General features: G+C 45.7%; 1 protein-coding gene across 4 annotated transcripts in view; it reads left to right on the plus strand.

Annotated features, from left to right (window-relative positions):
* Positions 1–208: 208 nt before the first annotated feature.
* KDF1 (keratinocyte differentiation factor 1) overlaps positions 209–12,275 on the plus strand; it is a 31,706-nt gene continuing 19,639 nt past the window's right edge. The window contains exons 1-2 of one of the 4 annotated variants that reach the window (XM_087727130.1): positions 209–616; positions 10,137–10,208. The gene's annotated coding sequence lies outside the window, so the exon portion shown is untranslated. Of the gene's footprint in view, positions 617–9,478; positions 10,209–12,275 lie in introns of those variants that run through there. The other 3 variants (XM_087727132.1, XM_087727133.1, XM_087727131.1) reach the window with 3 other exon arrangements.

The following is a 12,275-nucleotide window of genomic DNA, read 5'->3' on the forward strand; positions in this document are numbered from 1 at the left end:
CCAGCGCCCGCGACGAGCCGTCGGTCGGCGGCGTCTCTTTCCACCACCACCCCGCTCCCCTCCCAAACCCATCCCCGAGAGGGCTCGCCTGCCTTCCGGAGCAGCGTGGCCTTCCAGGCAGCTCGCGTGTCACGTGGGACAGCTGAGGGAGGGGCCCCAGACGCGGTTCACCTGGCCGGGCAGGTAAATGCCAGGGCGGGGCTGGGGGGGTGGCGGGCAACGATTTCCCAGGAGGAGGAGGAGGGGAGAGAGAGAGAAAAGCGCCCCTCGGTGTTGGGGAAAGGTAAGCTCGGCCCTTCCCCAGGGGGCTTCCCGGAGCGGCTGGAGGCCTTCCGCCAGGAAGTCGAGGCAGGCCCGGCCCAGGTAGCGCTAGGGGTGACACTTTCCCCCACCTTGGATGCTTCGTTCCCTCTCCTCCTCCGCTTGGGCAGCGTTCCCACCCCCGGCTCCGTTTTTTGGGAGGGGGGAACTCTTCCGTCGCTGCCCGTCTTTTCGCCACCCACCCCTCGAAGATCCCTCTGGGCAGGAGATCGGAGGCCAGGCCAACTCCGAAAGGGCTGGGCCGGCGAAAGTTTGACATTTGCACCGCCGAGGGCTGCCGGCGCTGCGGATCCAGGTAAAATCTCTCTCCCCTTTTGTCTTGCCTTGTGGGAAACTGTTTTCAGCCCTCGCTGAACCCACCCGAAATCCCTACAATTCCACGTGGAGGTCCGCTGGATTCCACGGCAGACGTTCTTCTATCCAGTGAATAGGATATGTTGCCCTCTTAACCTGTAGAGACGGGAGGTCTTCAAACTTGGCAACTTTAAGACTTGTGGGACTTCAACTCCCAGAATTCTCCAGCCAGCTTTGCTTGAAGAGTTGAAGTCCACAAGTCTTAAAGTTGCCAAGTTTTGGGGGACGCCTGCTGTAAGACAGTTTGCTGGGATTTGGGAGTTCAGTTATTTGGGAATGCCACCTTATATTCAGCTCTGCTGGCTGGAGAATTCTGGGAGTTGAAGTCCACAAGTCTTAAAAGTTGCCAAGTTTGGGGGAACCCCTGCTGTAGACAGTTTGCTGGGATTTGGGAGTTCAGCTCTTCTGGGAACAGCGGTTTATATCCCCCAGAAGTGAAAAGGGGAATTGGTTGGACAGGAAGTCCAGTCTTGGTAGGGAAAAATAAACAGCCCCCCTCCCTTTCCTTTCCAGATGTTTTGGACTTCAACTCCCAGAAGCCCCAAGCAGCTGGCCCAGTGGCAAGGGAATGGAGGGGGGGTGTTATAGTTCCCTGGAATCTGGAAATCACCCAGTTGCCTTTCTTTCACAAGGCTCAGGCCATTTCTTCAGAAGGGTTTCATTTGCATGTTTGATTAATGAATGTTATTGATTTGAAAGTTTAGCTAATCCGATGGAAGACTGTCTGCACACAGTTCTTCGTAATGTTACAGGTCAAGCCAGATTATCAACACTCGGTAACATACTGTATGTATCCTCCCACTTTCTTTTCAACCAGCGACTGGAACTTGAGTTGAACTCCTAAGGAGACGACCCCCCCCCCCCACAGACACCCATATTTTTACAAGAGTCTTCCTGAATTGAAAAGCCAGCTACTTAAATCTTGTTCAGCAGAGTCCTGTATTAAAAAGAATTCAAATAATAGATTATCTTTCCTTATTTTATTTACAAAGACAATCTTGATCAAAAAGACGTAATATCCCTTCTAAAGTATTAGGTCATGGTTGATGATTGAGAAACATGGCTTTAATGTTGGAAAAGTTGTGTCTCTTGTAGGAGTAGTAGGGGAATCGGAAGTATGATTGGGAGTAACAGGAAATTACAGATGGGTGGGGGCAAGTCCCACAAGGAGTTTGTTAAAATGACACATAATCAGTTCATTCAGGTGATTTGGGAAAGGTTTGCAGATGTGAGCCAAGTCAGATTTGTTCAGCCCAATATTGGTAAGTCACCCGTTTGTGTTCTAATGCAGAATATTAGCAGAGAGGCTTATTGTTCTTGGCTGTTATGCTTTGGACTTAACCTTTTAACCATATTAAACATTATATTACATAATGAAGCCTTGTATCAACCATATAAAGCGTTATTCTCAGTTTACCCCCAGCTTGTTTATTCACTCCTTCCTTTTCTGTACAAAGAAATGAAATATTTACTGGACTATTCCACAAGGAGGAAAAACTCATGAATTTGTTTATCAGTTCAAAGTATGAAAATAAATGTACTGCTGCCATCTAATACATTTTAATACTTTAGCCAATCTGCAGCAAAAGCTTACGAAACATTAATATCTTATTAGCAGTTTGGAAGTTATGGCCAGTCACTACTCTAACCCAGGGGTATCAAACTCGTGGCCCGCGGACCGGATGCATCATGCACTGGCCACGCCCAGCCCCATTTTAGCAAGGGGGAGGGGAAGTTGTGATATGTCACATGATGACGTGTCATCATGAGTTTGACACCCCTGCTCCAATCCAAATAAACTATATAATGGTTTAGCGTGATCCATGATTCTATTAGATTTTTATTTTATTTATTATGAAATTTATTTCCTGCCCATCTCATATATAATGACCTTTGGTGGCTTGCAACATAAAATATATAGTTTTACGTTTGGTATGACCTACAAAACGTGGATTTATTTCTTGATGAAAATGACCCAAACTCTGGATAGCAGTTGACATTTGCAATTCTTTACTATGAAATCAACTGGACTAGAGTGGTATTTCTCGAACAGTTTTTGTTCTGCTCTGCTTTATTTTGCTTGTTTCTATTCCACCTTTATTACTTTTACAAATAACTCAAGGTGGTAAACCTTTCCAAATAGGAGCTTCCTCCTTCTATAATTACAACAACAACAACAACAACAACAACAACAACCCTGTGAAGTGAGTTGGGTAAGAGTTGGTGTGTGACTGGCCCAAGTCACCCTGCTGGCTTTCATGCCTAAAGCAGGTCTAGAACTCGCGTCTCCTGGTAATTGGCTCAAAGTCACCCAGCTGACTTTCATGGATAAGGTGGGACTAGAATTCAGGATCTTCCGCTTTCTAGCTTGGTGCCAAACTGCACAATTTTACATTCCTCTAACTAAAGGAAACCTAAAACTTGTTCATGAATAGTTTGATAACATCCAGATTTTATTAATAGATTATTATATCACCTGAGCCTTATTGCATGTGTACACAGTTCTAGTTTTTGTTGAGCCTTTGTGCAAAATGCTGAGATTGTCTTTAAGGTCTTTTCCACTTGAATGTGGCCATTCTATCAGATAAGCCCTCCCCTTCCCCGCATTTCCCTCTGTAGGAGATTAAATTGGCTTCCCATTTCACAACTAAGCCATCATTTTGTACGGAAATTCAGCCACTGTGGTTGCCAAACCTTAATTATTGACTAAGCATGCAAGTGTGTAATTTGGCCTGTGTAAACCAGGGCACTTTAACTGATTTAACATGCAGGATTAAAAGAAAAACCTGTGGCTGGATGTAAGAGCTGAACGTGGCCCAAACAGCTTATTTGGATGTGTTCACTTGTTTGGTGTCCTCAGACCAAGCTGTGATTGCGCTCACAGCACTAGTGTAAGAAGTAACATTCAGTTGGCACGCCAAGCAGCTCCTGTATATGTGTGGAAGGTGAAGAGAGAACCAGCTAGTCCTTCATGTCTTGGGAAAGCAATGAAAATGTTTCTTGAGCTGAAATTGCAGTAATACAGTTAATTTACTGCGTCCAGCTCTGGTGCAAAAATGTTCTTTTTTTTATGGCTCTTATGCATGCAGACTTGGGAGGCCCTTCAGATAGTCACTCACGCCCTTGTGACCTCAAAGCGGGATTACTGTAACGCGCTCTACATGGGGCTGCCCTTGAAGAGTGTTCGAAGACTTCAGCTAGTCCAGAACGCAGCCGCGCAAGCGATCGTGGGTGCACCCAGGTACACCCACGTTACACCTATCCTCCGCGAGCTGCACTGGCTACCTATTAGTCTCCAGACTCGCTTCAAGGTGCTAGTCATTACTTATAAAGCCTTACATGGGTACCTGAGAGACCGCCTCCTGCCAATTACCTCCCATAGACCAATCAGATCGCACAGACTAGGCCTCCTCCGGATCCCATCTGCCAGCCAATGTCGGCTGGTGACTCCCCAGGGGAGAGCCTTCTCTGTTGCAGCTCCAGCCCTCTGGAACAAGCTCCCCGTGGAGATCCGGACCCTTACTACTCTCCCGGCCTTCCGCAAAGCCACGAAGACTTGGCTGCTCCGGCAGGCTGGGGGGCTGTTGAAATAGTCAGCCCCATGGGAACTATGAATGTTGTGCATTTTAAATTGTTGTTTGTCTATTGTCTATTTATCCCGTTCCTTTGTTTATTGTAAGCCACCCGGAGTCCTTCGGGAGTGGGCGGCATACAAGACCAATAAATTCAATTCAATTCAATTCAACTTGCATAATGGCCAGGTTCAGGCAACACACTTAACCCCAGTCAACAGCATGCAATTGGTATGTCCAGATAATGCGCTAACCCTTTGCAGGTAATCCTCAATTTATAACCACAATTGGAACGGAAACTTCCACTGCTAAGTGAGTCATTGTATGGCCATGCCTGATTTTATATGACCTGGTTTGCCACAATTGTTAAGCAAATCCTGTGACTTTGCCTACTGACTTTGCTTGTTGGGATCTGCCTGGGACGGTCACAAATGTTGATCGTGTGACCCTTCAGATGCTGGAACCATCAGAAATACATGCTGGTTGCCAGGCAGCACATTTTGATCATTTTGACATTTTGTATGAACGTAGTCACTGCAGTTATATCACTAGTTTTGGAGATTGTTTAGAAAATGGGAAATGTTTAAAAAAAATAGAATTCTTTATTGGTCAAGTGTGATTGGACATGCAGGGAATTTGTTTTTGGTGCATATGTTCTCAGTGTACATAAAAGAAAAGATACATTCGTTAAGAATCATAAGGTACAACACTTAATGATAGTCATAGGGCAATGGTTCCCAAACTTGGCAACTTTAAGACTTGTGGACTTCAACTCCCAGAATTCTGGGAGTTGAAGTCCACAAGTCTTAAAGTTGCCAAGTTTGGGAACCACTGTCATAGGGTACAGATAAGCAATCAAATCATACTAGGAAACCATCAATATAAATCATAAGGATACAAGCAACAAAGTTACAGTCCTCCAGTCATAAGTGGGAGGAGATGGGTGATAGGAACGATGAGAAGACTAATAGTAATGCAGACTTAGTGACTAGTTTGGCAGTGTTGAGGGAATTATTTGTTTAGCAGAGTGATGGCGTTTGGGGAAAAAATGTTCTTGTGTCTGGTTGTTCTGGTGTGAGTATATAGCCTGATAGTGCTTTAAGCCTGCATGCCTGCTTAACTCTGCTGAATGTGCACTTACAGGATAGGGGTATTCATTTAACTATTATTTTTTAGCCGACTCTGTTTGTATGTATTTTGCAGCCTGCTAGGTTCCTTGGATGCCCAAGGGACAAACATATTTTAAAATACTTCTCTTGCACTCCCCTTCCTGCCTCCAGATCAGGTTCTGTTACCCTTTCACACAGTGCTGGAGGTATGGCCCATAGTTCAGGAAAAGCAAGACAAAATACAACTGAGCAAAAGTCGGTGACCTTAGTAGAATATAAATCTTCATTCTCTCCCAGAATCTGGTGCTCTCCAGATATGCTGAGAATTGCAATCCTTCTAGTTAAAAATCCTGGAAAATTCAAACTGGACATGTCTGAAATTCACCGGCATGGGGGCAGCTGGTGCTGGGAGGTTTATTTCCAAAAAACTTTTGCACTCCTGCAATTACTTTTATAAGTGCCTTGCAGGAAATTTTCCTAGGATCTCACCTCATGCACCAAAATCTCTATTAATAACCCATCCTAGAACTCTGGCTGCATTGGTTTGTAAACTTGAAATATATGTCGAAAAGGTTGGAAGTTCTTAAGAAGAGATTGGGCAACCGTTTGTCTGAAGAGGTATAAGGCAGAGGTGTCAAACTTGATTTCATTGAGGGCCGCATCAGCCTTGTGTTTGACCTCGGGGGGGGGCGTGGCCAGATTGATGACATTCGTGTCGGGAGTGTCTATGATGGCCTGAACATTCTGCCTGCGAAAACGCGCTCCTAAGCTTCATTTCCAGCTGCGATGGCCTCCTGTATCAGTGAAGATGGCACTCAGAAGGGCCGCACACACACTCCCTGAAGTCTCTTTTTGCTGGAAGAGGCACTGCCGGCTGGTCCTTAACTGTTTCCTGGGGGGCCCCGTGGGCCAGATCTAAGCACCCCGCTGGCCGGATTTGGCCCACAGGCCTTGAGTTTGACAGCCCTGGTATAGGGTTTCCTGCCTGAGCAGGGGGTTGGAGTAGAACAGGGGTCAGCAACACACGGCTCTGGAGCCGCATGTGGCTCTTTCATGCCTCTGCTGTGGCTCCCTGTTGCCAGTCGGCTCCACAATTGATAGGGCTTTTGGTTAGGACAGGTAGAGGGAAAAGGATGCCATGCTAGGAGGAGACTCTATGGTGGGGGAAACGGACTTCCGATCGGCTCCAGAATTGAATGGGGGGGCTTCCTGTTAGGACCTTTGTGGCATTTTGAGTGTTTAAGGTTGTCGACCCCTGGATTAGAAGATCTCCAAGGTCCCTTTCAACTCTGTTATTCTGTTCTGTTAACTGACCTAACTAATCCTTCCTGGGATGTTTCCCAGATGCCAGGTGGCACAGCAAACATTGCCTATTTGTCTTGCAAAAATGGCACCCTTTCCTCCCTCTTAAGAAGATATTTTTTCAAAACTCCACCAGGTTTATAGTTTATTTGGCAATGGCAGGCAGAATTCCCAGAGATTCCATAACTGGGAGAGGGAGAGGGCAAGAGAGAAGATTGAATAGTACTGTAGCAACTGCCTCGCAGCCTCATAAACTTTCCAAGATACGTAGATGGAATGTGCTCTTTGCTTAACAAAGGAGATCTGTTATCTTTTGGTTTTCCATTTCAACATCGCCCATTTATCACAGTTGGATTGGATATCCTGCAAGCCAGGTCTGTTTTCCTCACTTACTTTTACCTGTCCCCTAAATACCAAAAAAGTATATTAAGCAAACCAGGTTATATTTCATGTTCTCGATTGCAAGAAGAATATGCAGTTCCTGGCATAGGCTGTTTATTGTATTGCTATCAAATAAGTGAGCCCTGGTTGAGCAGTGTTCAGAATGCAGTATTGAAGGCTAACTCTGCCCATAACCAAGAGTTTGATCCTGACAGGACTCCAAAGCTGGTAAAACGAGAACTCCAGATTGTTGGGGGAAATATTCTGACATGGTAAATTGCTGTAAAGCACTATAATGTGGTATATGTCTAAATGCCATTGCTGTAAGTGTTCCAACCATGCAAAAGAGTACAGCTATCCTGGCTCTTGAAGCATCTGTCAAGAAAGGGACTCATGGAGCAATAAGGGATTCCAGAAGGCCAAATCTTTATAGCCAATTTTTGAACTCTCCTCTCTAGTGCTGCTGAATTTCAGCAAAATCCTAGCCAAAAAGGATTTGGTGGCGCATTTCTAGTCTAATTGAAAATTGAAACTCATGAATGCTATATAATGTGTCCAGGGGTCCCTGCAACTGTTGTCATCACCATTTGTGATTTTCCCAGCTTGTTTCTGACAAGCAAAAGGGAGGCTAGAATCACTTAACAACTGCATGATTCACTGAACAACGATGGCAGAAAGTTTATAAAATCAGGCACCATTCACTTAACGATTGTGTTGCTTAAAAACAGAAATTCTGGCTCCAGTTATTGTCATAGGCTGAGAACTACCTGTGTTGAGCTATATTACATTTTTCAAACTATCCCATCTGTTGTTTTTCAGTATCTACAGTACCTGTACAGATAGTCCTCAACTTACAACAGTTCATTTAGTGACTGTTGGAAGTTACAACGGCAGTGCAAAAAGTAACATATGACAATTTTTCACACTTACGATCTTTGCAGTATCCCCATGGTCACGTGATCAAAATTTGGACACTTGGCAACGGGCTGGTATTTAGGAGGGTTGCAGTGTCCAGGGGTCATGTGGTCACCTTTTGTGACCTTCGGATCAGCGAAGCCAATGGGGGAGACAGATTCACTTAACAACTGCGTTACCGATTTAACAACTGTAGCGATTCACTTAACAACTGTGGCAAGAAAGGTTGCAAAATGGGGCAAAACTCAGCAACTGCTTCACTCAGCAACAAAAATTTGAGCTCAATTTTGGTCATAAATTGAGTCACATTTTCTGACTCTCTGACATGTACAATTGAGTAGCACTAAGCTTAACTTAGGGGCGCGGTCGGCAGTTCAGCAGTTCGAATCCCTAGTGAGCTCCTGTTACTTGCCCCAGCTTCTGCCAACCTAGCAGTTTGAAAGCACATAAAAGTGCAAGTAGAAAAAATAGGAACCAGGGATGGGTTCCGGATCCCAGTGCAACCGGTAAGGTGCAATGGAGCCTGGTGACCACCACAGGAACACGAGCAGCGCGCGCATGCGTCCTTACCTCCTGCAACACTCTGTGATGCCTCCACAATGCTCCAGCTGCTCAGCAGAGCATCATGCAGGCACCGTACACTCCACGCGCATGCACAGATATCCCGTTTCCTTCAAATACAGGTAAGGAACGAGGGTGGGCAGGTGGACCCTCCGGAGCACCATACCGGAACAGTACCCAGTGCTCCTGGCAGGCATCGGTATGCCCATACCGGGGTGTACCTCCTGAAACCCACCACTAATAAGAACCACCTTCAGTGAGAAGGTAACAGCGTTCTATGCGCCTTTGGCATTGTCATGCTAGCCACATGACCATGGAGACGTCTTCGGACAGCACTGGCTCTTCTGCTTTGATATGGAGATGAGCACCGCCCCCTAGAGTCGGGAACGACTAGCATATATGTGAGAGAGGAACCTTTACCTTTTAAGCTCAACTTTCCTAGCTACTTTGAAGCAAGGGAAAGATTCTTCACATATGGGTGGAGGGAGGAACGCTGGAGCAGCATAACAAGCTGTTCATGTAGCCCCGAGCCAAGAATTGGCCCTACGTCTCAACAATCCAGTATTTCTTAATAACCTCCTGTCATCCACCCACATTTTTTAAAAAGAAGAAAACCCAACTGTACAGAAACATAATCTGGGAATAAGGCACTTCATGCAACATATAAAATTCCTGATGGCCATTGTTTTAAAATCAGGGGTGTTCAACTCAAGGCCCGCGGGCAGGATCTGGCCTGAAGGGTGCTTAGATCTGGCCCACGGGGCCGCCCTGGAAACAGGGAAGGGTGCAGCCCTCCCGAGCTGTGTTTTTGCTGCCACAGGATTGCAGGAGGCCGTTGCAGCCCAAACCGGAGCTCGGGAACCCGCTTTATCTGGCAAAGGGCTCAGGCCACCACAGGCGCCGACACAAATGTCAAGCTGGCCACACACACACACACACACAGACACACACACACTAAGGTCAAACACAACCCTGATGCAGCCCTGAATGAAATCGAGTTTGACACCACCACCCCCGCTTTAAATCAACATAACATTACAAAAATTGTGTCAGCGTTTCAGCCCTTCTCAACCTCTAAAATGACAGCTTTTGGCAAGGATCTCCGACACAAGCAGTGCAGGTAACGATGGAAATGGAGATAGGGGTTGCTGGTTTTACGATCTCTGAATTCCTTTCTTTGCTTTTTTGACAGTTTCAACCTTGTGGCCAGCTCTCCCATTTGATAGGGTGAGGCAACTGCTTTAGGCAGATGGTTTTGGCTGCCATAAAAAGCAGCAAAAACCTCCTTTACTTCTTTTATTTTCTCTCTTTTTGTACTGGCAGAAGGCAGGGCATCCTTATCAGAATGGCTAGTAATTTAGGCTATGCACTCGGGGTGGAGTAGGGGAAGAGAAAGTACGCTCTCCTTGGTTTGACGCCACAAATTATTTCAGTTGATGCTTTGCACAGAGCAATTTTCTTCTTCAATCTCTCTCTCAACTAACTCATTTTTTTTTCTGCCAATCATCTTTGGTTTGTTCCCAAAGAGAAACCCTGCTGAGTCAGAGCCTATCCACCAAATCATTATAGGGTTTAATTCTGTTCTTCTGTTTATTCTCTTTCTCCCCTACTCCTCTTTAAGCACAGGGCCTTCTGTCATGGAGGAAGCAGCTCCGTAGATCCTCAGTGATTCCATAAGAAGGCAAAGCAAAAGGTAAAATAACTCAGAAAACAGGAAGAGAATGTAGGTGTAATGAAATGTGAGAATGGCCTTGGGAGGGAGAGCCAAGATTGGACAGTTGGCGCGTTCACAGAAGGAGAAGAAAGTGGGGAAAGGAGGAAAAGGGAAGAAATGCTTTGAGTCCTGTAAGACACCTTGTGAGATAGTTAAGAGGACTAGCTGATATCATTTTTGTAAAATTGCATTAAGAGAATGTTGCAAGACTGATAGTATTCTCAGTATTTCTTTCTCTTTACTGTCTGGAAAATAAGACAGGGTCCCTTCTCTCTCCTTCCTCCTACTGCCGGCTAAAACAGGGGTCTCCAACCCCCAGGCAGCGGCTTACTAACGGGCTGTGGACAACGTGGAAACGGGCAGCACAAGTGGCATGCGAGCGTGTGTGAACAGCTCCACTCACATGAGTGGAAGACACTTGTACAGGCAGGTCCACTTGCATGAATGGAGTTACGCAAGCACCCACTGCTCACGCACGTGGAGTTGCACGCGCGAGTTGGCAGAAGCTTGCACTTGTGCAAATGGAGCTGTACTTATGCGCTTTTCTGGTGTGGAGTGGCACACCTGCCACTCACACAGAACTATCCCCCCCTCCTCCCGCCACATGCCAGGCCACCAAGCCAGAAAGGTTGGGGACCACTGGGCTAAAGATATTTTTTGCGTGGTGGAAGTCCAGTCTGTGGTTCTTCCTTCTGTCTCCCATGGTCCTTCTCTCATACCATTTCCGTAGGCTTCAAGTAAAGCCATGGGATGTGTTCAAATGCTACCTCCATGAGCTCTTTGTGTGCTTTGAAAATACATTGAATTGTTTTAACCCCCGATTTAAAAGTTAAATATCATGTGACACTTCTGCCTGATGCTTTTGGAAGTGCAGAATAGGGTTCCAGAAAAGTGAGTACCAGTACATTTAGTTTGGTTTTGAAGTGATGAAATCTGCCTGTAAGAAGGGAATAAATATAGGAGTAATCAGATCCAGAGGCAGAAAGTAAAACCAAAACCATTCAGATATACACATTCCCAATCAAGCTAGATTTCTGAAATGCCATCTGTGACACAGAGCAAGCCAGCCAAACCGGAGATTAATATAGCACCTGTAGCTGTGCATAAATCACACCAAGAAGAAAGAAGTTCCGAATATGGCAAAATTACAATGGCACTGAAAAAAATGCCTTATGAGCATCCTCATACTTATAGCAATAGCCCTTAGACTTATATACCACTTCACAGTGCTTTTAAAGCCCCTCTAAGCGGTTTACAGAGTCAGCCTTTTGCCCCCAACAATCTGGATCCTCATTTTACCCACCTCGGAAGGATGGAAGGCTGAGCCAACCTTGAGCCTGGTTAGATTCAAACTGCCAAATTGCAGTCATCTGGCAGTCAGCAGAAGTTGCCTGCAGTGCCGCATTCTAACCACTGCGCCACACCACTGCACCACATTATTACAGCATCCATCCTCCCCACAATCAGAATTTGAGCACTTGGCAACTGGTATCCATTTGTGACGACTGCAGTGTCCCAGGGTAACATGATCACCGTTTATAACCTTCCTGGCTGGCTTTCTACAAGCAAAGTCAATGGGGGAAGTGGGGTTCATTTAACAGCTGTGCAATTCCCTTAATAACCGCAGTGATTTGCTCCACAACTGTGGCAAGGAAGTTTATGACATTGAGTGCAACTCAGTTTTATAAACTTCTTACCACAGTTGTGAAGCAAATCACTGCGGTTAACAGTCACTTTGCTCAGCAACTGAAATTCTGATCCCAACCACGATCATAAATCATGGACTATTTGAGTCTTGTGTGAAGTCTTAGTACTGCTTTATAGAGCCTTGGTAAAGCCACACCTGGAATGCTGCATCCAGTTTTGGTCAACACCTTGCAAAAAAAGGTGTTGAGCCTTTGGAAAAAGTGCAAAGAAGAACAACTAAGATGATTAAAGGACTGGAGATTAAAAAAAAATGAAGAACGTTTGCAGGAATTGAGTATGGCCAGCCTAGAGAAGAGAAGGACTAGGGGTGATATGATAGCAATATTCCAATATTGGAGG

Source organism: Thamnophis sirtalis, unplaced genomic scaffold, assembly GCF_051295495.1.
Source record: "Thamnophis sirtalis isolate CommonGarterSnake01/CBP01778 unplaced genomic scaffold, rThaSir2_p1.2 scaffold_13, whole genome shotgun sequence".
Classification (NCBI taxonomy): domain Eukaryota; kingdom Metazoa; phylum Chordata; class Lepidosauria; order Squamata; family Natricidae; genus Thamnophis; species Thamnophis sirtalis.